Below are 27,078 nucleotides of genomic sequence, written 5' to 3'. Positions count from 1 at the left end.
TAATTAACCATTAAATACTGTTCCCTACCATAAGTTCATAAACTGGGCATCAAGTCACATTTCCCAGGTTCTCTTCTGATACTGAAATCTCCACATGGATTTTCCTCTCTTCTTCAGTTCTGTCCCTGCATTTTTATTATCTCAGATAATCAAAATAATCTCAAATGACAAATAATAATCAAATAATGACTAAACTCTTAGGCCATATAAGGACACACTGCCTTGATGCCACACCCCAGAGACAGAACACATGGGTTGATCTCCCACTCTTGCGGTGGGAGACTGCGAACAAGCAAATAAAGACTAAGGTGATTCTTGTAGTAACGAATCTGAGTTCAAGAACATTAGTGTGATCATATGGGTAAAGCTATAGTGAGAAGCAAAAAAAAAAGATAGCTAGCATCAAAATAGTGGGTCTTCTCAGGGGCTGGGAGAGGGATGAGCCCAGAAAGGAGCCCATGGGAGACCCCAATGGTCTTTGTGAAGCTCTGCTTCCTGTGTGAATACCCTGAAATTCATGTACGGCATCTCTTTTCATATGCTCTTTTGTGTGCTTGAAAATTTTGTAATAATAATCTTCTTTTAAAAAGAACATTTCAATATGACCTCATGTTTAGGTTATTTAGCTACAGATAGATACATATAGAAATGTTTATAGATACACATACATGCATGGGTTAGTGTTGTTATTGCTGTTGTTTGGTTGCTAAGTTGTGTCCCACTCTTTGTGATCCCATGGACTATAGCTTGCCAAGCTCCTCTGTCCATGGAGATTTCCCAGGCAAGAATACCAGAGGGCATTGCCATTTCCTCCTCCAGGGGATCTTCCCGACCCGGGATTGAGCCCTCATCTCCTGCACTGGCAGGCAGATTCTTTAGCACTCAGCGACCTGGGAAGCCCACGTGGATTAGTATACACACATATATTTTGTTGCTCTCTCAGCAGGGAAGGCCTGGAAACAGCGACATGCCAGGAGCAATGAGCACACCTATTAGCTCTATTAGCTTCTAATGCCACCGATCAATGAAAGGAACCAGGATTCCTAGAAGAACTGGCTGATTCCAGGGATGGGAAGGGGATTATACAGGATGAGCTTGGAGCATCTTGTAATGTCAGAAGTCAAGAAGTGCTCAAAAAAAAGAAAATGATGGGTTTATGTAAAAGGGACACCCGAGTCAACCTGAAACAGCTCCCAATGGCCAAAGCTGGAAGAATTTGAGCAAAAAAAATAATTTCATGTTGGATTACAACTCCATGTATAAAATAAGTATGCACAAATCCATACTGATAGAAATAATTGACTAATTAAATGGGGAAGAAGAGACAAATTTCCCACATAGAAGAATCGTAAATAACTTATATAGATATTCCCCCCTCAAGGAAGTTCAGTGTGGGCTGCACTGAGTGACCTGCTTCCAAGAAATAGAGAAAAGCAAGAGGGGAAAAGGAGCCCAGTGGAGAATCTTGGCAAACATTCCCTGAGCCAGGTGATGAAGGTTGGCACCTCTGTGATAAGTCACGTTGGTAGCAAGTGACATGCCCCCCAAACTCCAGCGCACCACTCCTCTGCTGTCCTCCTCCCCAAAACCAAACGAACCCCAGTTATGCTGTGAGATAAAAAACATCAGACAAAGCCAGCACGAGGGACCATCTACAAAATACCCAACTAGTACCCCTCAAACTGCCAAGATCCCGAAAAAAAAAAAAGGAAAGTCAGAAACTGTCATAGACAGAGGAGGCTCAGGGGATGTGATGATTAAATGCAGTGTGGAGTCCTAGACTGTATCTTCCTCTCCATTTCACTGTAAACATAAAACTGCTCTAAAAAAACAGTCAGTTAAAAATGCAATCAACTTTCCAAAATATGAACTCTATCTTTTATCACATTTATACAAATGGGCTTACACATTTAATATTTGTACACATGTACATGTTCTTACACACATAAAACATTTCACACACATATATAAAACATACATACAAAATCTCTTTTCCAAAAGATCACCATTGGACAGGGTTGTTTCTGATTCTCTGTTGTTTTCTTTTGTTTACTTTTTGCCCTCTAAAAACAACACTGCAAACAAACTCCAGTGCACTGGTGAAATCCATACTTTGCCTGAAATGCAATCTTTTATTTCAAAGCATGCCCACTTTTTTTAATATGTTGCCAATCATTTTACATATTTCCTATGTGTCTCTAAATACATATTTTGGACCACCTTGCAATTAAATCTCTAACACACACAGTTCAACAACATCCGGGGGCGGGAAGGGATGCTCTTACTCCAAGGCGATAAAAATTCACAATAAAGCCACAGATGTAGCAGAGACAGAATTGCCACACCAGCAGGAACTGGAGATAAAAGGGGATTACACATGATGAAATGTAGTAATTGACTAGAAGTCACTGAAAAATACCAGATGGGTGTCACTGCTCTATACATCTCTAATGTGCCCGTCGACTTTATTGAGTATCACGAGAGCTTCCCTTTTAGTATTTTCCTGAGTGTAGTTGAAGTTTATTGATATGTTCTTATTGCCCAGTTTAGATGTGACCATAAAGAATACAGTTTGATATACTTGCGTCTCCATAGAAATCTTGGGCTTTGCTGCTTAAAATAAAAGCTCATAGAAATAATTGGCATAATATTTATTCCTCTTCCTCCATTAGACCTTTACACAGAATATGGACAGTAACTGCTCCAGACAGCATTGAAATTGCAGGGTATTTGGGTATTTTCAGGAGTGATTGGCACATAAAAGATTAGATGTGCAATTTTGGATACTCCCAAGGGAGACTTACAAAGGATTTTTATGCCGAAGGTAAAAGAAAACAAATTTATATGCTAAAGTGAGTTGCCATAGGTGGTGTGGTTCCCCATTAGTCATCACAGGTTTATTTCCCATTTAGTATTCAATCTAGGAAGAGGCTGAAAATCACTGTCCGTCCAAGCTAGAATATACTTTCTATAAACACAGAAGTCTCAGATCTCAACAAAAGACCTCTCAGCGTAATAAGCAAAGGCCATTTCCCTCCCCAACAAACAGTTTAAACTAAGCTGGAAATAATGGGTGTGAAAATGCTTGCTTCTCAGAGCAGCTAAGAAAACCCCTCGGTGGGAATTCCAGGTGCGTCTCGGATCATATCACCAATGAGTTAGTATCAACCGCTAAGAAGCTGCTCTAAGGCCCAAGTCAAAGGGCCGTGCAGTTTGATTATATTTCCACAAGCTGAAAGTCAGATTTCACTAGTAAGGAAAACCACTCTATTCTGGACTCTGGCGAGGTGCTTGGAGTCAAGTAAAGCTGACAGAGGAATGTGGGGCCTGGCCCTGGCAGCCTGAGGCTTCCCGGAGGAAATGGACAGGGAGGTAACCCCAGCTGAGGGGGGCTCCTTTCCTTTTCCCCACCCACCCTCTTCACCAACCCACTGACACTCACCCCAGCCCCCCTGGCACCCTCCACAGGTCACACCCAACACACCTGTATCCCAGGCTGCACCTTCAGTGTTGAGAGCAATGTGCCAATGCAGATGGCATCTCAACCTGCGCTGCCAGCCTGGCAGCAGAGCTGCTCAGAGGGCTTCATACAGGGGCCACTTGTATGGGAACCTCTGCAGGATTCATCAGAAACCCAGGTTCCTAGGGGCCACACTGCACCCACTGAATCGGAGTCTCAGGAATCTCTGCATTTGTAACAAGCTCCCATGGGAAGCTCATCCACAGAAAAGTATAGGCAGCACTGACTTAGAGTTTACAAAGTCAACTCTTCTGCTTCTGGACAGAAGGGAAACCAAGTAAAGGAAGAGAGGACACCACATTCCAAGGAGGAAAAATTTTCTAGACATATGGTGCCTAACTCTGTATTTGGCACATAGTAGGCTCCCGATTGGACTTCCCTGGAGGCACCGATGGTAAAGAATCTGTCTGCAATGTGGGAGACCTGGGTTCAACCCCTGGGTTGGGAAGATCCCCTGGAGGAGGGCATGGCAACCCACTCCAGTATTCTTGCCCGGAGAATCCCATGGACAGAGGAGCCTGGCGGGCTACAGTCCACGGGGGTCGCAAACAGTCAGACATGACTGAGCAACTAAACAACAACAACAGTAAGGCTCTTGATAAATCAAATACATGCATGAATAAATAAAGGAAGAAATTCAAATGAATAGAAGACTCACTTCTTTCTTGTAGGCATCAATGTATTTTCACAAATGATGTTGAACGTATCTGCAACTACTTCTAATCTATTTGGGGCAAAATTAATTCAAACATGCAAGCAGTTTGCTGTTCTGAAAATGAGATAGCCACAGTCGGCCCGGAAACACTGTAGAGCTGGCTGGATTGGAACAACCTGCCAGGGGGTAAGAAGAAGAAAGCAGGAGAGGCGAGTTGAAGCCTTGAGCGACTCAGCTCGCCTGGGGCTGTTTGCACACAGCAAGCCCCAGGTGGGGAACATGACTTCTTTCTCTCTTTGTTTTCCATCGCCTCATGGTCTTGACTATGAAACAAGACTCCTCACACATCCATAGGCATATTCCCATTTTGCAACAACACAGAGATAAGAGAACTACGCTGAGAACAACAACAGGCCATATGCCATTACTGTTATTGTTGCGTGCCTGCATACCTTTTCCATCTGGCCCATCTGGTCTGTTTCTTTTCCCTGTTTATCCCCCGCTTCCCATATGCACGTTTTCAACACATGATCCGGATTTCAGTTTGGGACAGGGGGCTGCTGTGGACAGCAAGCGCAGAAGCAAACACCAGATTTGTTTCTGGTTTTTGTTTTGTTTTGTTTTCCCCTATAGGAATCAATGGAGAAGGGAATGGCAACCCACTCCCGTATTCTTGCATGGGAAATCCCATGGACAGAGGAGCCTGATGGGCTACAGTCCAGGGGGTCGCAAAGAGTTGGACATGACTGAACACATAGGAATCAAAGCACATTCTTTCAACAAAAGGGCTGAGCATTGACTTGGGACCAGGTTCTGTGTTAGGCTCTGGAGGTATCCCAGGGTATGCCCTGCAGTCCTTGCCCTCAAGGAGTCCTCCTTGGTCATGGGAGGTCTTAGGGCCTGAACTGAGTCTGCCTAAAATCCCCAAGTTGAAGTCTTAAGCCACAATGCCTCAGAATCTATTTGGAAATAGGGCTTTTAAAGAGGTGATTAAATTAAATTGAGGGCATGGGGCTGGGCCCTGATCCAGTATGACAGGTGTCCTTATAAGAAGAGGGAATTAGGACACAGACTCGCACAGAGGGAAGAGCATGTGAGGACACAGGGAGAAGAGGGGCCTCTACGAGCCGGGGAGGGAGAAACTCACCCTGCTGCCACCCGGATCTAGGCTTCCCACCTCCAGAATGGTGAGGCTACAAGCCACGGAGAGAGAGACCCACCCTGCTGCCACCCGGATCTCAGGCTTCCCACCTCCAGAATGGTGAGGCTACAAGCCACGGAGAGAGAGACTCACCCTGCTGACACCCGGATCTCAGGCTTCCCGCCTCCAGAATGGTGAGGCCACACATCTCCCTTGTTGAAGCACCCCGTCTGTGATATCTTATTACCATGGCCATGGCAAACTCATACAGGGAAAAACACATGAGAAACAGCCAGCCTTTCCTTCCATTCCAACTCTGGCTGGATTTGCAAGGCCAGGAACTGAGTAAGGAATTGTGCCTTCTCTCCCGCATGGCCCTTGCCAAGAACACCCAAGCATCATTGTAACATCCACATGCCCCAAGGGAAGGGCTCTTGTCTCAACCAAACCCAACCCTTCCCCTTCACCTCTGCGGAGAAGGAATCAGAGGGGCTGGGTAACTGCCCAGCTGGTGTCATAAGTCTGTGTGGAGAAGGTTCGGTTCCGGAACAAAAGGCCAAATCTTAGCAGCCCCAGAACCTGAGGCTTCTGCCGACAGCCTCTCCTGCACTGCAGATGGCGGCACAGAGCATGCCCAGCCAGCTAGTGAGTAGCGTGACATCGCTCATCACGATGACCCTACAAAAGCACACGGGAGCGCTGGGTCCACTAATGGGGAACTCGGGAGGAACACATCCCACATGCGTGGGTTTCAGGTGTCCACTAATGACCGGATGAGAGGAGAGGCCGCCGTGGTTGTGTGCACTGCCGCCCCAATGGAAGCCTGTCAAAGCGAGCCTAAAGCCGCTTGTTGTCAAGCTCCCCAGGGGCACAGAGAGTGAATGGCACACATCCTGTGGTTCAGATGAATTCAGGTTCAAATACACTCCAGAAGAACACTTAATCTCTCTGACTCTTGAGTCTCTTGACTTGTGAAAGGGGATCATTGGGAGGCTCTGGAGAGTTTAGACCTTCAGAATCTTAAAGAAGAGAATGCTTCTGTGTTCATTTCCTACGGCCGCCGGAATGAAGTGCCGCAAGCTCAGTGGCTTACAACAGAGATGTATGGTCTCACAGGCTAGAAGTCTAAAATCAACGTGTCAAGTCTAAGACAAGGTCCCTCCGAAGCTCTGGGCAGAATCCTTCTTGGCTTCATCCGGGTTCCTGTGGGGGCTGTTAACCCTTAGAATTCCCTGGCTCACAGGTGTGTCCCTCTAAATTCTGCCTTCAGCATCACGTGGCCTTCTCCCTGTGAGTCTTCACTCCATCTTATTATAAGAACACCAGTCACATTGGATTAAGTACCATCTACTACTGGTTTAAGTAGTAGATTAAATGGCTGATTAAGTACCAGCTACTACTACACATGGTTTTTCCAGTAGTCATGTATGGATGCAAGAGTTGGACTGTTAAGAAGGCTGAGTGCCAAAGCATTGATGTTTTTGAAACATGGTGTTGGAGAAGGCTCTTGAGAGTCCCTTGGACTGCAAGGAGATCCAATCAGTCCATCCTAAAGGAAATCAGTCCTGAATACTCATTGGAAGGACTGATGCTGAAGCTGAAACTCCCATACTGTGGCCACCTGATGCAAAGAACTGACTCATTAGAAAAGACCCCGATGCTGGGAAAGATTGAAGGCAGAGGAGAAGGGGATGACAGAGGATGAGATGGTTGGATGGCATCACCAACTTGATGGACATGAGTTTGGGTAAGCTCCAGGAGTTGGTGAGGGACAGGGAAGCCTGGCATGCTGCAGTCCACGGGGTTACAAAGAATCAGACACAACTGAGCGACTGAACTGACTGACTGCTACACAATTCCAGCATCATCTCATGTAGCTAGTTACATTTGCAATGACCCTACTTCCAAAGAAGTTCCCATTCTGAGGTACAGGAGATGAGGACTTCAACATGTCTTTCTAGGGAACACAACTCAGCCCAGGACAGCTTATGTCAAACACACCCAGTATGAGGAGGTAGACAGAGAAACTGCCCCCTCAGCAGCTCACTCATCACAGGACCCTCAGCCAGGATTTCCTGACTCACATACAGGGCCGGCATCACGAGCATATAGGAAGAGTGTTCACCATCACCAGTGATAGCAGCAGCTTGAACTGAACCCATCTTGCATTTCATTGTCTTCTCTGCATTCTCCCACGATGAGACCATAGGAGTTGATTTAACATCTCCCGGAAGTTTGGAAGGATTCTCTTGGGCAAAGGAAGCATTTTCATTTCAGGGGTGACTTGACTGCCTTGGCTACTGTACTTGTGGGGCTCACAGTCTAGTGGGGAGACTGTGCTTTTCCACCTCTGGTTTCCACCAGGAAACCATACTGCAAGCTCTCCAGGCCTCCTGATCTACTACTTAAGTGAATGTGAAAGTCACTCAGTTGTGTCCAACTCTTGGAGACTCCATGGCCTGCAGCATGCCAGGGTTCCCTGTCCATCACCAACTCCCGGAGCTTACTCAAACTCATGTCCATCAAGTCGGTGATGTTGGGTTGTCTTTAGGTTTTGTTTTTGTAATGTCGAGGCGTTTACAGGCTTCGTCGATTTTGGTTTGCTTACTAGACCACCACACACAGCATTAGAGCCATCTCAGGCTTATGGCCTCCTTGTTTAGTTATTTTAACACTGTGCTCTTGCTGCAAGCAGGGGGACCCCTTCCAGGGCCCAACACGGGGCTCTTGTCTAACACTCAGAAATGAATTGTCTGAGGAGATGCATGTGCTAACAAAGCAAGAGATTTTATTGGGAAAGGGCACCCAGGCGGAGAGCAGTAGGGTAAGGGAACCCTTACCTGGGAGGGAGAACAGCTCTGCCACGTGGCTCACAGTCTCGGGTTTTATGGCGATGGGATTAGTTTCCAGGTTGTCTTCAGCCAATCATTCTGACTCAGAGTCCTTCCTGGTGGTGCACGCCTTGTTCAGCCAAGATGGACGCCAGTGAGAAGGATTCTGGGAGGTGGTCGGACATGTGGTGTCCCCTTTTAACCTTTCCTGAACTCTTCCAGTTGGTGGTGGCTTATTAGTTCTGTGTTCCTTACCAGGACCTCCTGTTGTAAAACAACTCTTGCAAATGGTTACTATGGTGCCTGGCCAGGGTGGATGGTTTCAGTCAGTGTGCTTCCCCTAACACTTTTATAATAAATTCCTTTTTTTTTTTCACTTAAGTTGCTTTGTTGCCTGAAAGCCAGAGACCAGTACAGCACAGAGCTGTTGTAAGAAGTCCCTGGGCATGTCAGTTGTAGCAAACGTCATCATCAACAGTAATGCCTTGCCTGTGTGTGACATCACCCTCCTTGTGACCTCCCCTGCATGCCTCTCACTTTCTATCAACAGACATTCTCCAACCCCAACGGGAGTACCTCCAGCCCCTCCTGGTTGTTGTTGGCTGGGATGTGCCCAGTCACTCCCATCTCCATTAAGATAATGGGTGGAGACAGTTCGACTCAGATAAAAAACACAGGGCTCAGCAGTGTCCAGCCCAGAACATCAAAACACAAAGGCAATTGTTTACATCAGTCACAAGTGGCTCCACTTAACAGCCTTTTTGAGGAAAAAAATAAAAAGGAGAAAACAGCATTCTTGTGGCCGCATTGAGAAGTGTGAAAATGGTCATTTGTATAACACAGCTCCTGGCTTGAACACCGAGATGCCCACAATGCAGATGGGGATCAAAACAGCGCCGGCAAACAAATAGTACAGAAGTGTCTCAAGAAGAACACCCAGGGTTTCACTTTCAGATTCATTTAAAAGGCTTGCGGGTTGCAAGCATCCTTTCTTTCTCATTTCCAAAGGGTTTGTCATGCCTGTCCCATGCCAATGTGTCTGAGCTGGGTCTCCAGTACCCTTCTTGAAAGCCTGCATAAAGCCAAGGTGCCCAGAGCTTGCCCGGAGCACCAGACCCAGCTGCCACTGTCCTGGAATGCAGGCCACCTCGGGCCACAGAGCAATGAAAGCCCAAATCAAACATCTCTGACGGTTTGATTTTCAACAACAGCTTGACATCCATAGCAACGTGGCTAACGTGCAAAACACCAGATAAAAACATTCCACTTAATTAAAAGCCCACAGTTCAATGGTAGTATAATTATTACAAGTGCATTTTATGGCTGCCTGCGCTCACTTTGGATACATAAATTAATATGCAAATTACCAGTCCCTCTCGTGTTCTTAAGAAGTTTCCCTATCAATCTTTTCTCCGACATGTCAATTGCATAAAACATGGCTTTTTAAATGCAAAATAAAATTCACATTTATGGTTCTTCTGAAATCTCCCTGCACCGGCAAGCTTTGTTTTAGATGAGGAGTGTTTAATTAATAGAACACACCTCTCTCTGAAGGCCTTCAGGACCACAGAGAAAAGGCCAAGACACACACCACACACGCACGCACGGTCCTCTGACTAATCAGGGATTAGAGACTATTTTTCATCTCAAGGACCACCTATCAAGGTATTTGTGGTTCTCCGTTCATCCCATCAAGGACTTTGTTATGGGAAAATACGGTTCTGATTTACAAAAAAAGCAAATTCCCAAAGCGAAGACGGGCGAGTCTAATGTTATTCGCTGGGAAATTCTATACCGAACCACTTAACAGATGGTTGGTAGGTAGAAAATCATTTGCACACAAGCAGCAAACACTTAGAAGCAATGTGGGCTCTCAGAACACGGCGTGCCCGGCTGCCCTCACGTCCCTCTTTGGCAGCAGCATGCCGTAAGTTTGTCTCACTGTGAATAAGGTTTTGGGAAAACTCTCTCGTGACTTCCTAGTAGACGTTATCAGAAGACGAACCAGCTGTTTGAAAAGTCACATCGGTTTTTCTTGGGCTACCAGGGACTCCAAGGTGGGACCTACAGGTGAGCTCTGACCCCAGACTTGGTACCAGTCCATACCTCCACGGTCAGCCTGAATAAAGGGGAGGAAGCCAGAATATGTCACCCCAACCTATGCTTCTTTGAGATAAGAAGTATTTTTGAGCTGAAGGTATTTAAGGGGCAGCAGTCATAGAAAAAGCTTCCTACCCTCCCCTATATGCGAAAAACATAGTTTTGCAAAGGGGTCCCTCCTTCTTTCTACCAGGAAGGACCAGAGTTAATCCCTGAAGACAACTGCAGACCCTCCTCAGCCTGGAGATGGCGCTAGAGGAATCTGCAGAATAGACACCCCCAACCAGCCTTGATCCATGTGATCCCCTGCATATGACGTCTCTCCGCCTGCGCCCCGAGGGTCACAAGGTCCTTTTGCTTTGTCTTCTCACTTCTCTAAAAACGTACTATTCCATGACCAGTGCAAGTTCGACGCATGAAGCAGGGCACTCATAGCTGGTGCTCTGGGACAAGCCAGATGGAGGGGCTGGGGAGGGAGGTGTGAGGGGGCTTCAGGATGGGGGGACACATGCACGCCCATGGCTGATTCATGTTGATGTATGGCAAAACCACCACAATACTGTAAAGTGATTAGCCTCCAATTAAAATAAATTAATTAATTTTTTTAAAAAAACTTACTATTCCTACACTAAGATGCTCTATAAACTGAAGTTCTAACTAAACCTTTGAGTTACTCATCTCTGGGTATTCCATATGTTATATGCACCATGCACAAGTCAGAAAAAACTCTGTTGGTTTTCCTTTTGTTATTCTGAAAGTCTCATTTAGAGGGCCCCAGCTGAAGAAACTAAGAGGTAGAGATTTTTTTTCCTCCCCTACAAAAGTCAGAGAAAATATGCTTGCCTATGCTGTGTGCTCAGTCATGTCTGACTCTTTGCAACCCAATGGACTGTAGCCCACCAGGCTCCTCTGTCCAAGGAATTTTCCAGGCAAGAATATTGGAGTTGGTTGCCATTTCCTTCTCCAGGGGTTCTTCCCCACTCAGGGATCAAACCTGCATTGCAGGTGGATTCTTTGGTGGCTCAGTGGTAAAGAATCTGCTTGTAATGCAGGAGACGTGGGTTCAATCCCTAAAACATGACTTAGCTACTAAACAACAACACAAAAGTCAGAGGAAATATGCTTGTGTGATGTATAAATGTCTCAGTACTAGAAGAGACAACTAATATATTCTTTGTCAGAATTAAAACTCCTGGAGCAAAAACATCTCAGGAGACTGAGCCTATTTAATGAAAAAAAAAATTGCTTTTAAAGAACAAGAATGACTTACTTCATTTGGAAAAAAAAAAAAAATTTAGTTTCCTGTGAATCCAAGAGTGCCTGTTAGCTTGCCATGGATGAATAAAAAATGATAACAGATTTCATTAAATAAGAATTATATAAGCTAAACAAGGGCAAGACCTTGGTCCTTCTCACTGACAGTGCCAAGAATAGTGACTAGCACATAGTAGGTACCTATTATTTACAGGATAAATAACCTATTTTCCATCCACCTTTTAAGATTATAAGTAGAATTAATATTGATTGTAGAAAATTTGGAAAGCATAGAAAAGCAAAAGAAGAAATGAAAAATTACCCTGAGTCCTGAAATGATCTTTCTTAATATTTTAAGAAAATGTAGTTCCTTCAAGTCTTTTCTCTATGTACTATTCACATGGGCTAACTAAATAATTTTCTATCATAGCTTATTTATGTTATGAAAAACTATTTTCTAAATCACTAAAATCTTCATAAATGCAATTTATGTAACGATACAACAGTCTATTTTGTGGTTGTATCACCACTAACTGTTGGCTATTGAGATTGCTTCAAAATGTTTTATATACTTAAAGGATGCTGGGGAAAATACCTCTATGTGTGAAGTTCTAAGTTTCAGAATCAGTGAGAACTTTCTTGCAGATAGAGATCTCCAGAAGAAAATAGAGTGCCCTTATGAAAGTAGCCAATAAGGCAATTGTCCCTCCTAAAATACAGTGCCTGCCAGTGAAGTGACAGAGAGGAGAATTAATTTTGGCAAAGCATGATCTTTGGAACCACAGATTTCTGTCGATTTTGGCTCTGCTGTGCACCAGCGCCATAAAAAGTTTTCTGGTAACCAAGGCTGTCTCCTGTTTGGTGAAATGGGAGTGATAACATGGCTTTTGCAGAACTGCTGTGAAGGAAAACAGGAAATAGTGCCTAAAGTCTTGGTGTAAGTAACTTAGGACATGGTGGCTCTTATTGTGAATGCGTATGTGACTATGTAAGCTTCAAGAGGCTGTTTACAGAATTCTGTAACTGTGCTCCCTGGAACACATAACCAGTCACTGTTGGGCAGAAAGTTCTTCCAAGTCAACTGATCAACCCAAAGTCTTGAGAACAAGGCTCAAGCACCTGAGCACACCTCCTCTCTCTTGGAGGGCACTAAATTCATACCACATCTGCCTCTACTAGTAATCTGCCACTATCTTCCAGGATATAGGGTTCTGTCCTTGTCTAAAAATTTTTCCAGAATATTCCAGAACATTTGTTATCAATGTATACATATGTCATACATTTAGTCGCTCAGTCATGTCTGACTCTTTGCAACCGCCTGGACTGTAGCCCATCAGGCTCCTCTGTCCATGGGGTTTCCCAGGCAAGAATACTGGAGTGGGTTGCCATTTTCTTCTCCAAGAGATCTTCCAGACCCAGGGATGGAACTCGAATTTCCTGCATTGCAGGTAGATTCTTTGCGACTGAGCCACCTGGGAAATCTTCTCAATGTATACAGGAGCTAATAATTTCATTCAACAACAGCAAAAGCAGTAGGGCTTTCCTCCTATCTCTAGAATCTAAAGCAGTATTGCTGCAGTTTATGAGAACTATAGGGGAGGGAAAATTATTTTCCTTCTGCCCTTCTGAGTTCTTGGCTGAGAATGCTGCTAGGAAAAGATTGACAAGAGTAAAACAGACTGAATCTTATTAACATTTATACCTCACATATACATGATAGAAATCCAGGAAAACTCGGTAATTCCCCAAGAATTAATAATAATGTTTTACTGTAATGGTTTTAAAATGCTAAAACAATGAAGTATAAACTCCTTGTGCTTATAGCTCTAAGACAACTCTACAACCAAAATAAATTTACAAAGTAAGTACAAGTAAAACTACAACTCCAATATGATTTTTCAAAAATCATTAATGTGATGGATGATGTTTACTGAGAGCAAATCACTAACTTCGAGGTTAACAGAAAAAAGATGTACACATGCCTCTGGATTTCACTTATTCCGGAACCTCTTGACTTTAAGAAAGATGGATCCTCATTGAAGATTTCACTGTTACTTCTGTTGCTATTTTTCCTTTCCAGCACTGAACTGAAATGTAACCCTGATCCATCTTATTGATGGGTCTGACGATGTTGTTGTTGTCGTTCAGTCGCTCAGTCATGTTCGACTCTTTGCTGCCCCGTGGACTGCAGCACACCAGGCTTCCCCGTCTTTCACCATCTCCCAGAGTTTGCTCATACCTATGTCCTTTGAGTCAGCGATGCTATCCAACCATCTCATCCTCTATGGTCCCCTTCTCCTCCTGCCCTCAATCTTTCCCAGCATCAGGGTCTTTTTCAATGAGTCAGCTCTTCGCATCAGGTGGCCAAAGTATTGGAGCTTCAGCTTCAGCATCAGCCCTTCCAATGAATATTCAGGGTTGATCTCCTTTAGGATGGACTGGTTGGACCTTGCCGTCCAAGGGCCTCTCAATAGTCTTCTCCAGCATCACAGTTTGAAACCACATGAATGTACTACAATGTTGTAGTACATTCAAAGACAAAATGCTAGTAGAATCTTTTACATTGCCATTTAAAGAAAATAATTCATAATTTCATATTTAATACTGTAATCATTGCTAATAAACTATTGAAAAGATGTATGTACAACACTCAGGATTAGAGCAACATCAATCAATATTCTAACATATTGGTTCTTTCATGTTGAGCAGCTACAAATCACGTGTTAATTTCACTTCCAAATCACTTTTTCATCCAATATCCTAGCACATTTTTGGCTCATGTTTAGTACAAATATGATGGTAAGTAGGAAAGCAAATGCCAGCCTGAAATTTCTAGGCAGTACCCAATTAAAAGATAGTCATGCAGGTCGCTCAGCTTGTCATCAAGTAAATAGAAGTGAAAATACCAAGATGGTAAAATTTCATAAAACTCAGGGACCCCAGAGAATATAACCATAAGTCCCAGGGGCCATAAAAGCCATCTTGGCAAGTTTTAATCTAGCCTTTTCTCATTGCTCTACCTTCTTTTTTTTCTCTCCTCCAGTTGCTGTAATTATTTTGCTCCCATAAATTTTCTTCCTTCCCTAAGGTGGCCCAATATGTTTTGCTTCCGTCTCTCTTGCCTGATGGAAAACCCCACAGATATTAATCTCCCACCTGGCAATCCTTCCCTCCTCATCGCTGATGGAGCCCAGGCCACCTGGATGAGCTGAGAAATATAATAAGCCAAGGGCTGCCTAGTAGTGACTATAACAGGCATCATTCCAATTTTCTCTCCAGCAAATGCACCGATGATACATTTTTCAGGGTTTCTTCCACTACAGTTGCTTACAGGGCATTCAGATGACTTACACCCCAGTATTACCTGATGGTGTTGTTCTAAATACACCGACTCCTTGTCAGGGGACTCGCACAGTCGTGACAATGAACATCTGCTGGTCTCTCCTCGCCCCGTACATCAGCTGGGCACCTTGTGAGAGAATCTGTGGCTGTGACACAGCAGCCACCATGCATCAGACCTGGGACATCAGCCTTATTATGATCCACCCAGGTGTGCTCCACCGCCTGAGTGAAACAACTGGAGATGAACTCATCATCATTTTTTTATTCAACTAAAATGACTGCTAACATAGCTGTTTCAGGAAAGAATTTTGAACGTACTCAAATCTCACAAGCATACTGTCACAAAATGACTGAACCAAACTACTCAATGCCAAATACTGAAAGTAATGGTGGAGTGAATGGTTGAGTGAGGAACAAGGGAGTAAATGAATACAAGGGAATGAATGAATGCTGCCCTCGGGTAAAAGGAAAACAACCATCACGAAAACAGGAGAGATGAATGGTACTTCCAGTTTTGAAAATTTAAGGGCGAAAACTGGCATGTGTTTTAGAGTCAATGTGCAAAAGATATAGAGGGGTATTGTTTGCTTAGGGCTTTCCTGGCAACTCAGAGGGTAAAGAATCTGCCTATAATGCAGGAGACCCAGGTTTGATCCCTGGGTCGGGAAGATCCCCTGGAGAAGAGAATGGCAACCCACTCCAGTATTCTTGCCTGGAGAATCCCAAGGACAAAGGAGCCTGACGGGCTACAGCCCATGGGGTCGCAAAGAGTCAGAGACGACTGAAGCAACTTAGCACGCATGGAGGATGTTCCAAGAGCTGAGTGTTTACCACACTTCAGGAAGGGATCTGAGCAACTTAGACCAGCTGTCAGTCACCAAGGACTGCAGGCTGCTGGGAGCAGACTTCTGTGAAGAGACAGGAAAGATCACAGCAAATGTTCACTGAGGCAGCGCACACCGCTGCCGGCTTTTTTCCACACCTGTGACTCACTTGTTTCCTAAGTGGAAGTTTTTATTAATACCTCTTAATCTCCCTCACCTATTTCTCTCACATGGCTGCTGTCTTGCGATAACAAAGACTGAGTTCCTCTGAGTTCAACAGCTTCATCATGGTTTGCTAAGATTCATAACATTCCTCTCAGATACAGTTTTGTAGCAATAATCAAGTTAATATTACATTATAGACAGAACCCCTGTGTCCCCTTCATTCCTATGTTGAAATTCTAACCCTAATATGATGGCATTTGGAGGTGATGCCTTTGGGAGGTAACTAGATTTAGATGAAGCCACGACAGTGAATTATTATCCACAACTCAATGGCACGAATGCCCTTATAAAAGGACGGTACGCCAACAAGAGACCATAACTTTTGTGTGGAGGACACAACCAGGACCCTCTCACCAAGCACCTGAGCACGCTGGGACCCTGAACTCAGTCTTCCAGCCTCCAGACTCTGAGGAATAAATGTCTGTGGTTTAAGCCCATTAACACGCAGTCTGTGGGTGTTATATAAACTCTAGTATGGTATTCTATAGAGTCCCCAAACTGATCAAGACATTATGTGCCAATGACCGATGAGAACAGACCATTAGATAAGACAATTATAGTTTATGTTTATACTATACAGCAGGCAGTTTGGCATAGCAGAAGTGCGCGAAGTTAAAACAGGAAGGTCTGTTTTTGAATTGCATCTCTACCACTTACTAGCTATGTGACTTCAAAAGTTATTTCTCTGAATTATGATTACACATCTTTAAATGGTATAATAAGACCTGTGCTATCTGGCATTGTGTCTGGCCTAAGAAGTACTTAATAAATCAAACATTTTACTAGTATCACTGTTTTCATTATATGGGTTTGCTACCTAACAGAACTATTTGGGTCAAAATGTTTAAACATTGATTTCACCTAAAACTCCTAGGAATTAGAGACCAATACTCATTCAGAAAAAGTTGGCTTAAAGCTCAACATTAAGAAAACTAAGATCATAGCATCTGGTCCCATCACTTCATGGCAAATAAATGGGGAAACAGTGGAAATAGTGACTGACTTTATTTTTGGGGGGCTCCAAAATCACTGCAGATGGTGACTGCAGCCATGAGATTAAAAGACATTTACTCCTTGGAAGGAAAGTTATGACCAACCTTGACAGCATATTAAAAAGCAGAGACATTGCTTTGTCAACAAAGGTCTGTCTTGTCAAGGCTATGGTTTTTCCAGTAGTCATGTATGGATGTGAGAGTTGGAATATAAAGAAAGCTGAGCACCGAAGAATTGATGCTTTTGAACTGTGGTGTTGCAGAAGACTCTTGAGAGTCCCTTGGACTGCAAAGAGATCCAACCAGTCCATCATAAAGGAGATCAGTCCTGGTTGTTCATCGGAAGGACTGATGTTGAAGCTGAAACTCCAATACTTTGGCCACCTGATGTGAAGAGCTGACTCATTTGAAAAGACCCTGATGCTGGGAAATATTGAGGGCAGGAGGAGAAGGGGACAACAGAGGATGAGATGGTTGGATGCATCACAGACTCGATGGACATGAGTTTGGGTAAACTCCAGGAGTTGGTGATGGACAGGGAGGCCTGGCGTGCTGCAGTCCATGGGGTCACAAAGAATCGGACACGACTGAGTGACTGAACTGGACTGACTCATTCAGCATTTTTTTTTAATTGAGAAATTTTTTTTCTTTTGTGGCCACACCTTGCAGCTTGCAGGATCTTAGTTTCTCGATCGAGGATCGACCCCTGGCCCTGGCGGTGAAAGCACAGAGTCCTAACCACTGGACTGCCAGGAGTTCCTTTGTTCTGCACATTCTTATGGACATACATGCATGCCTGCATTTTCCATAGGAAATGAGCCATTATCACTAGGGATAACTAACAATTCAGAGAACCCACTCATAGAAGCAATTTCCCCAGTATTGATAAAAACTTAAATAGCTAATTTTTAAAAATGTATCCAAGAGGAATATTTTACAAGCCCTGGGTAACTAATTCATTTGAAATGAAAAATAAGTTCTTTATTGATTTTCACTGCATAGCTTAGTGACATGTTTCAGAAATTTTTTCTCCTTGGTCACATTCTCATTCTGGCTACATGACAGTATTTTTAGCAGCTTTGCCATGTTCTCATGTAAAAATTGAAAGCTGAGATTAAACTTAAATTTTTCCATTTTCTTTATGGCAGAAAATATCAATATATTTTCCATCTCCATCAAAGTTGTCCTATAAGATTTTTATTACAGTGGGGATTCTAAAACTTGATATGTAATGAATAGCAATGATTATATACTTGAAGAGCATAGTGAGGGTTTAATCAGACCATTCCTGCCTTCAGATTTGCACTTATAACTTTCTAGGAAATGAAAGGAGAAATATCCTTCTCACTCTTTCAGTATCAGAATGCTATCCTAAGTCTATCAGCTGAAAAATAAATAAATTGAGTTCTCTTTGTTTGCTCCCCTCAAATTCAGGCGTAATACTAGCATTAGCAATCTTCTGTATAATAACACTTTCTTTTCTTATTTATTTGTATTTATTTCTTGAAGCTGTTTATGGATTTTTTTTTAAGTTTTATGTTATCTTAAATTTATAGGAATAATATATACCCATGGCCTTCCTAAAATCAGAAAATACAGAATTTTTAGAGAAGAAAATAACAATCACCCAAATCCACAACCCAGAGTTAACCACGGTTAATCTTTTGGTTTGTAGCCTTTTAGACTTTGTATATTACTTTGTATATTGATTGTACATTGTAAAGTTGATTTTTATGAAATAGTTATATTATACATGCTTTGTAAGTATACACACATACTATGTACATAGTTATATATGATTTTTCCCTTAATAATTTACTATGGATATCTTTCCATGTCAATAAATATAGATCTATGCCATTATTTTCAATAGCTTCATAGTATCCCACTGCATAGATCAAAGATTGCAGACTTTTGTTTCTGAACAGACAAAAGATGAGCAAAGTGGGTCAAGTTAGGCCCACTGCCTGTTTTCATACAGCCCACAAGCCAAAGATGGTTTTTATATTTTTAAAAGGTTACAGTTTAAATTATCATATTAATGCCTATATAATATCCTCAATTTTGACTCCAAAGCCTAAACCATTTTTATCTGGCCTTTGAGAAAAAGTGCTGACCCCTGGTTCAGGTGTATCATAATTCACTTAGTCCATCCCAGATTGATGGATGTGTTTGGCACTTCCTGCATCTCTCTAGGGTAAGCACCACTGCAGTGAAAAACCTGTCGGTATACTTTTGAACACTGGTCCAAGTTCTTCCTTAGGGTAAAATCCTATTAGTGGGATTGCTGGAGCAAAGTAGCTCTCTGTTAAAGTTTTGACACATATTGCCTAATTGTTCTCCAAAAAGTTGGCCTCTTTAAGTTGGGTTATGGACTGAATGTTTATTTCCCGCCAAGGTTCACACGTTGAAGCCCCAACCTCAAGGTGAAGGTATTAGAAGGTGGAGCCCTTGGGAGAGGGTTAGGTCATGAAAGTGGCCTGGTGGGATTAATGCCCTTATCAGGAGAGAGAGAGAGAGAAAAGCTGCCATGTGAGGGCACGGCAGGAAGGCAGACACTTGCAAGCCCGGAAGAGAGAGAACTGGCTGACACCTTGACCTTGGAATTCTCAGACTCCAGAACAGTGAGAGAATACATTTCAGCTATTTAAGGCCCCAGGCTATGGAATTTTGTTCTGGCAGCCTGAGAAGACTAAGACAGACTCTCCCCCACTTCTGTAACCTGTGGCAGTGAGAAAACCCCCTCCCCGTCACTCTAGCCTACGGGTTGAAAGCAGATCTTTTCAACCTTTGCCAACATGGCATGTGAAAAATAAGTCCACATTTTCTCTTCATTTTCATCTTCTATTACTCATGATGTTGACGCTTAATAAGGTTGAATACCCATTAGTTCTTTGGGGGAAAATCAGCTTGTCCTTTGCCCATTTACCTATGTGGTATGCAAAACCCGTAGACTTCCAGAGAACGGTTGTGTCTTCTTGGTCTTGTCTTGTAAATAATTAGAGACCCTGACTAACATGCCCTCTTTTCCAAGATTTTAACCATTTTGTGACTCTTCTCTGAGCCCTTTCCAGCTACTTTCTCTCCACACAGGTTTGTAGACAGATGTTTTTAAATGGCTTCCATCACGTTAATTACTCCTGGCTGATGGTAAACTCTCACAGGAAGTTCTTGGAACTGAAGGCACAGAAATGCATAGTGAGAGTGAAATGAGGTTATCTCACTGTACTTCCACATAAAACCAAATCCAACAGCTTGAACAGCCCACTCCTGCCACTATGAGGATGCACTGAAAGTCTCCTCATATATCAGCCTTAGAACATTTAGCCAAAAGAAAACTCAAGAGAGCTTAGTTGGTATCTGCTAAATTTTCATCCTTGGAAATGGAGGTGCTTTTCAGAATTTTCTGCAATGCCCAAAACTATAAAAATCTCACTCTCTCTAGCCAGTGAAAAATTAGTATATTCTCCAAATCTCAGAGTTCTCTTGAAAACAGAATTCCACATCAAACTACAATATGTGAATATCTAGCTTCCCTGGATGACTCTGGTACATGTCTGATAGAATTCAGTAGCAATAACAATCTCCAAATTCTATTAGGAACTGTCAGTTACACCCCTCAAGTGTCATGAATTCACAGGAGTACCTCCACACTAACTATCTAATACTGCATAGAATATAAGTAGTAGCAAGATAACGAATTTCCAACGAAACCCATCTGTCGTACAAAAACAGTGAATCCTGAAGATCTTGGAAGAGAGCTTATGGAAATCAAAGCAAGCATCACCCCTTTCCATCCCCACTGAGAATGTCATTTACCCACATTGCGAAAGCTAAACCAGAAAAATCAATAGCTAACTAATTAGTAGGCATTACCTGTCTGTTCTGCTTGAAAGGCCAACCAGGATTTAGACAAGAAACACTGGGAGATTTCACACTGGTGCTTTAATTCCAAATGAGGCCACAATAAAGACTAAGCTATTTTCAGAATATTAAAGGAAGCTGCATCAGGTTATTTGCTTTTTGTTTGGCTGGCTGATTAGTTTGCTTTGTTTTTATTCAGTATATGTATTGTTCATTTATTAATACATTCAACAGATATTTTTAAGTAACAAGAATAAAACTTCTGTATGCCTGCATATAAGTAGTATTTGCAATTGGCCCCTCCAGCTTCAGCAGCCACCTCTCCACATTTATCTCTAGAAACTCATAGCAGAAGGATGATGTGTCTGAAAGAGAAAGACAACTTGACAAATGCTTGGAAAATGTAGAAGGAGGAAATCAAAGAAAAGGCTGGAAAGCCTGAGCTCTCAGCATCTTCATCTGTAAAATGGGAGTGTCAGTATTTTTACTTTAGATGTACCCTGATAGTAAAATGAACTATTATATGTGGGGTACATAGAACAGTGGCATGTGGTAAGCAGTCAGTGTTAGCTATTCTTATTTTTTTCTTTTTGGTTTAAATCTTGAGTCAGGTGTTACACATGGTGCTGGAAAATACAAACATAAGTCACAGTTACTGACCATGTGTTACAGTCTAGAGCAGGGAGCCATTCAAGTAAATTACATATTACAGCCCCATGTGGTACCATTCAATAAGAACACTACATGCCAGACTCTGTGCTAAATTTGATATGAATTATCTTATTGAATCCTATTAAATTCAATTATTATGCCCAGTTTACAGACAAGGACACTGAGTCTCTGAAAGATCACATTACTCTAAGGGATACAAAATACCACATCAGGGCCAAAACCAAGACGAGAACTCAGTTCTGTCTGAACCCAGTGCCTATGTGACACGTGCTCTCTTAACATCAGAGTCTCCCTCCTTGAGCAGGGGACACTGAGGACATGAAGCTCTGGGTCCAAATGAAAGAGCAGAGAGAGGATCCCACAGCAGACACACAGCCCGGGGGCAGAACTCGCATCTTGCTCTGAGTCAGTTAACTAATTAGCATTGGAAGGTTCAAAACATTCTTCAAGATTTCTCTGAAGTTTAAATAGATAATCTCTCCACCTGTAAAATAATGATTTTGTGAGCATGCCATGGGGCAGGGAATGCTGGCGCAAGGGTCAGCAGAATGGAATTCACATCCTAGCACACTCCCTCCTTTGCTCTGTGAACTCTGGCCATTATATCTTTTTGAGCCTTCCTTTCTCATCATCTGAGAAATGAAGAGGCTAGCCTAGATATTCCTAGGATTCCCTCCAGCTCTAACATTCTCTGATCTCTATTTCATGGTTCAATGTGAGCAGGACGTGTGTTCAATCACTTACCCTTCTGAGTCTAGACAGTGCTCTTAACTGTGTTTCCTAAGATACCCACGTACATATACCTCCCCTTCCAACTCCAGTTACTCTTTGAGCCATGTCATTGGCCATTTCTTCTTTTCTCGCTCTGGACCATGTATTAAATTCCTACTGCTGGTGTAAATTAGCATGCACTCTGTGCCTTATCACATTTATTATCTCACAGTTCTGTAGTTTAGAAGTTGAAATGGATTCTACTGGGCTGAGGTCAAGGTGTTTATGGAGCCGTCTCCCTTTCTGGTGGCTCTAAGGGAGAATTCTAGAAGCTGCCCACATGCCTTGGTTTCTGTCCTTCTTGCTCTGTCCTCCACGCCAGCAACAGCCATGAGCAACTAAATCTCGGCAACTAAACACTGAGCCCACCTAAATAATCCAGAATAATCTCCCTAGTTTAAGGTCAGATGATGAGCACACTTAATACCACCTGAAACCTTAATTCCTCTTTGCCATAGAACAGGTTCCACGCAGAGGAATGAAGACATCTCTAGGGTCATTACTCTGCCTACCACAATCCTTTAATCCTTCACAGTCTCTGTGGTACTTTCAGCAAGTTTGGCCGGCACAGATAGGAGAACGTGAGCGACCTGCCGTGCTTTAAGAAGATCAGGTATGGAAACTAAAAGTAATCCAAGGATTACCTGGCCCCGTCCCAGGTGCCATCACACCCCAAACAGTCCCAGCACTCCACTAGGACCTCATTCCCACAATGCCTTGCTCTCAGCTAGGCATCTTTAAAACCATTATTTGCATTTATTTTAATGAAGTTCAAACCAATATGTTAATAAAGAAAAGACCTAGAAAGTAAAAAAATAAAAAAAAACTCTCTAACAACCATAAGAATGAATCTAAAGGATATCTTTTAGGTAAGGTACCCTACCTACAGGGTGACAATATAAAACATTGAGTTAAATTTGAACCTCAGGTTAACAACACATAATTTTAGTATAGGTATGTTACAAATATTTGGTGAGATCCCCTGGAGAAGGAAATGGCAACCCACTCCACTATTCTTGCCTGGGAAATCCCATGGACAGAGGAGCCTGGTGGGCTACAGTCCATGGGGTCACAAGAGTCAGACATGACATAGCAACTAAATAATGTTTCAAATACTTGATGGAATTACTTAAATTAAGAAAAAATTATTTGTTGCTCATCTGAAATTGATACTTATCTGGGTGCCTTGCAGTTTTATTAGCTAAATCTAGCAACCCCATCTATCTGAACCTTTTCGAATGACAGTATCTTAGCTACGTATTCCTTCTCTCCATAGGTCAGACACATTTCCAATGTTTGCTGCTGACTAGTCCAACAGAGAACCACATCATACAGATCCAAAACTATAATAATAATTGCTGCCAGAAATTGTAAAAGCTGCTGTATGGCAATTACTTTTTCTGCACTCTTTCCATGCAACCTTCCAGTCAGTCCTGTAAGGAGGAAATGCAGTCTTGGAGAGAATCTCGCCTTTTGTCATGCAGCTACTGAAATGCAGGCTGAGAATTCAAACCTGCATCCATCTGCCTCCAGACACTAACACCATCTCACCCAGGGAGTCACAGCTTCTGTTCCCTCATACGCTTCCTTGATTTTGCCATCCACACACTTCAATTCTCTTCATCAGGGCTTTCTTTGGCACTAACGAAATCGTATCTGACTGTCATCAAACCAGAAATAGATGTATACATGGGCCCCAGACAGGAAAAGTTGAAAAGGGCTACCCAACTATAAGACCACAGCAAATATCTTCCTTTGTCACACAGCACAGTAGCTCAGCTCTTCCTTTATTGGTAGTTTTTTCTGTATTTCTGTTTTTAAAGTCTGAGGTGTGTCGTTTACTAGGCCGTCTTTGACTAAGTTGACAAAATCAACTTTTATTTAATCTCATTCAATATTGAATGTGCTCCAAAGGCTACATTTGATTATCTGAGCTAAAGGAGGGTACTGCAAAATTCAAGATAAGGCAAAAATTAAATTTCGCTTCAGAATCTATTTCTGCACTTAACATTCTGTCCAACACTGTCAAGCAGTGAGTCAGAGGCTCCCCTACCTGAATTCTGTCTCCCCCCATGCCCTCCCTCGTGTTTGGCTCTCCAAAGCCCCAGACAAGGACGGCAATTGTACGCTGTGATCTTCCCCCAAGACACAGGGATGGGGCAAACTTCCGGCCTCCAGAGGGCTGCCCTATTAGGGCCCAGCTGAAAATAGCAGCTTCACCTTTCAGGACAATAGATCCAGTTCAAGTGCCGCCAAGTGATGAATGAGCTATAACACCTTGCCTATCACTGAACTGGGGCTTCTGAGGAGGCGCTAGTGGTAAAGAATCCATCTGCCAATGCAGGAGATTCAAGAGACTCAGGTTCAATCCCTGGGTCAGGAAGATTCCCAGGAGAAAGGAATGGCAACCCACTGCAGTATTCTTGCCTGGAAAATCTCACGGACAGAGGAGCCTGGCAGGCTACCGTCCATGGGGTTGCAAGGAGCTGGACGTGACTGAGCAACTGAGCAAACACACACATAGTTGAATTATCAATAAAAACCATTTATCTTTTCTTCCTCCAACTCTGCAGGTGTTGGGAAAACAAGATATACTATACATTATCTCTGCCCTCCATGGACTCACAATTCGGAGAAGAATTAGAATAACAAAACAAATACAGTGTAATATGTATGCCTTAAAAAAAGTAGTATATATATGGATGAATATTCAATATGAATATTGAAAATATTATGCTAAGTGAAATAAACCAGACACAAAAAGATAAATTCTGTACGGCTCCACTTACATAAGGTAATTAGAATAGTTAAATTCATAGAGACAGGAAGTGGAAGGGGTGAGGGGGAGTGGGGAGTTACTGTTTAGTGGGGTATGGAGTTTCATTGGGGGTTGATAAAAATTCTGGAAATGAATAGTGGTGATGATTGTACAACATTGCAAATGTACTTAATATCACTGAACTGTACACTTAAAAATGGTTAAAATGATCAGCTTTATGCCATGTCTATTTTGCTACAATAAAACTCTCACCAAACTGAAATTTTCCTCTTAAGGTAACTGGAAGGTGTATAAAAAACTAACAGCTAATTATTTCCCTGCCAAAAGAAGATAAAAAGGGAAAAGTGCTATAGCAGATAAATTCTATAATTATGAAAAAAAAAATCACCTGAACATGTAAAACCAAGGTGGCTGCTTAATTCACTAGGAGGCTAGTAATATGATTTTGCTTTATAACATTCAAAGCATAGCAAAGAATATCTTTCACTTAGGAAACTAGATCATATATTGGGCTTCCCTGGTGGTTCAAATGGTAAAGAATCCACCTGCAATGTGGGAGACCTGGGTTCAATGCCTGGATTGGGAAGATCCCCTGGAGGAGGGCATGGCAACCCACTCCAGTATTCTCGCCTGGAGAATTCCATGGATAGAAGAGCCTGCGGGCTACAGTCCATGGGGTCGCAAAGTAACTAAGCACAGCACCCACAGATCATATATGACTCAGATATAAGCTTCTACAGTGGGATGGAAATTGAGTGTCAGTCATTTTGCAAAGGGTGAGAAAAAGGAGCTTTCTTGAGATACGACAAGACTATCAAGGAGTTAGTTATGTCCCCCAAAGAGATCTATCAGAGGTCACAGCTAGGGTGTTTCCCTGGGACATGGATTCCCTTCACACCTAACTCAGCCACTAGTGCTCAGTGTCCAGGAATCTCCAGAGTGACCACTCTCCCCAGCTCTTGCCATCACTGATCAGGGGTTTTCCCCCAAAATTATGCATAATATTGTGGTTCTGGTGATCTATAGAATCGTTCAACTTCAGCTTCTTCGGCGTTACTGGTCAGGGCATAGACTTGGATTACCGTGATATTGAATGGTTTGCCTTGGAAGCGAACAGAGATCATTCTGTCGTTTTTGAGATTGCATCCAAGTACTGCATTTCGGACTCTTTTGTTGACCATGATGGCTACTCCATTTCTTCTAAGGGATTCATGCCCACAGTAGTAGATATAATGGTCATCTGAGTTAAATCCACCCATTCCAGTCCATCTTAGTTCGCTGATTCCTAGAATGTCAACGTTCACTCTTGACATCTCCTGTTTGACCACTTCCAGTTTGCCTTGACTCATGGACCTAACATTCCAGGTTCCTATGCAATATTGCTCTTTACAGCATCGGACTTTGCGTCTATCACCAGTCACATCCACAGTTGGGTATCGTTTTTGCTTTGGCTCCATCCCATCATTCTTTCTGGAGTTATTTCTCCACTGATCTCCATTAGCATATTGGGCACCTACTGACCTGGGGAGTTCATCTTTCAGTGTCCTATCCTTTTGCCTTTTCATACTGTTCATATGTTTCTAAATTGTTCCAGTTTATATTTCATTGGCAAACAACATGTAGAACAATAAACCTGAAAGTGTAGCTTTCCTTGGGAAAACTAGATATGAAATATGAAAAGAAAACCTCCACAGTGTTAAAGACTTCATGGCAGTTTCAAAGTTAGACTTTGAAAATATCTTGAGCCATAATAAAGATCGCCTGTACCCGTGAATTCCCCTTTTCGTGTAGTCCTTCACACATCCCATGTAAGGTATGGGTTTACGCTACTTGGCATCAAAACACCAGGCTCATCATTTACAAAACACAAAGAGACTCACAGACTTGAAGGACAAACTTATGGTTGTCAGGGGGAAGGATGGGAGGAAGGGATAGTTAGGGGTGTGGGATGGACATGTACACACTGCTATATTTAAAATGGATCACTGACAAGGTCCTACTGTAGAGCACAGGGAACTCTGCTCTATGTTATGTGGCAGCCTGGATGGGAGGGGAGTTTCGGGGAGAATGGATACATGTATATGTGTGGCTGAGTCCCTTTGCTGCTC

This window comes from Giraffa tippelskirchi, chromosome 12 (genome assembly GCF_054371585.1).
Source record: "Giraffa tippelskirchi isolate mGirTip1 chromosome 12, T2T-mGirTip1v1.2.pri, whole genome shotgun sequence".
NCBI lineage: Eukaryota > Metazoa > Chordata > Mammalia > Artiodactyla > Giraffidae > Giraffa > Giraffa tippelskirchi.
This window is presented reverse-complemented; position numbering follows the sequence as displayed.